This window comes from Nanorana parkeri, unplaced genomic scaffold (assembly GCF_000935625.1).
Source record: "Nanorana parkeri isolate BGI_ZX_2015 unplaced genomic scaffold, ASM93562v1 scaffold1506, whole genome shotgun sequence".
In the NCBI taxonomy this organism is placed as follows: domain Eukaryota; kingdom Metazoa; phylum Chordata; class Amphibia; order Anura; family Dicroglossidae; genus Nanorana; species Nanorana parkeri.
Window position 1 is genome coordinate 138,981 of NW_017307774.1, and position 1,468 is coordinate 140,448.

Here is a 1,468-nt window from a genome sequence, read left to right on the forward strand (position 1 = left end):
CAGCCTGACGCTGTTGCCTCAGGTGGCATGTCTTGGGGTCACGTGGGGGGGGGGGGGGGTGCGGCCCGCATCCGGGTGACACCATTGGAGGGGTGATTAGGGTTGCCACCTGTCCAGGATTCACTTGGACAGTCCGGGTTTTGAATGCTGCGTCCGGGTTTCATGGCCGCTGAAACCCGGACAACAAGGCAGACGGGGGCAACCCAAAATTAAGATAGGGGCTAACTGTGATATTTACATATGGATAAGCCGTGACTCGTCCTCCCCCAAAAATGTCCGCGCATCGCTAGAGTGGTCGGGTTTCGCTTGAAGAAAAGGTGGCAACTCTAGGGGTGACACCAAAATGACTGACAGTCATTTTGGTGTCACCCCCCTCTGAAAAGTCACGGGGTGTCACCCTGTACCCGCTCTGGGTGACACCCGGCCTCGGGACGCCCCTGAGTGTAAGTACTTGAATTTGAGCTGGTATCAGCCTATTGCAGCCCTGTACAGCAGAACTCAGACTGGAAAAGTGAGAAGCAACACAAGCAGCCAATCACCTGTAGTGTAGTGCAAGGAGCATGCTGATACAGGAGGGAGCAGAGTGACAGAGAGATTAACTGCTCAGTCTGCTACTTCTCTTTTCACTGTCCAGTCACAGGCAGGGGGAGGGAGAAGATCTGCAACTGCAGCAGATAAATATTAGGCAGGGCAGTGCTGTGTTAATCTCAGGACTGGATGGACAGAACTACAATTCCTCATACAGCTGCGCTTCATCTGTGTATTTAGCTGTTTGCCCGGAGCTTAGCTTTAAGGAGAGTCTGTCATGGGAGGAAGACACAACCTGCCCATTCCTGATCCCTCCTTCTGAAACTGTGAGGTGCCTGGCTGTCATACTGACTGTCTTAGCTACTTAGCTCCATGACTATGCCCCATCAGGGGGCGAAACATGTCAGAAGAGGACACAAATCCCTGTTTGTTGGGGATACTTAAAGTATATCAGAAGCCAAAACTTCCTTTTCATTTTGGATAGATTAGGTCCCCGCCGGGAGATTTCCTCGGTGGCCATTGTCACAAGGGAGTGGCAGCAAGGGAAAATCTAAACGTTTGTTGTCACCAGACCAGGGAGAGTGAATCTTCCAATGGAGGCCCCTGTTCAGGTGAAGAATGTCTAAGAGGTGATTTCTTTCACTTCTGAGAGATTTTCTCTCACTTCCTGTTGCGTCTATAGGTCAGGAAGTGAAGGGAAATCTCTTCAGTGGCTCACAGATGGCGACCGGAAAGCGTCCTCAGCTATTTCCCACTCCAACCCAAATGAAACAAAAAAGTTTCAGCTTGAGAGATACTTTACCCACCTGAGTCCCATATTAAAATGGCGCCCAGATTCAGCGGCTCTTGAGGGTCCCATTGGCATCTAGCGCTGGAACCGCCAGCTGTCAGTTTCCTCAATGTCAGGCAAGGTCCAGTGCTAAGTCTAAGAGCTGGAACG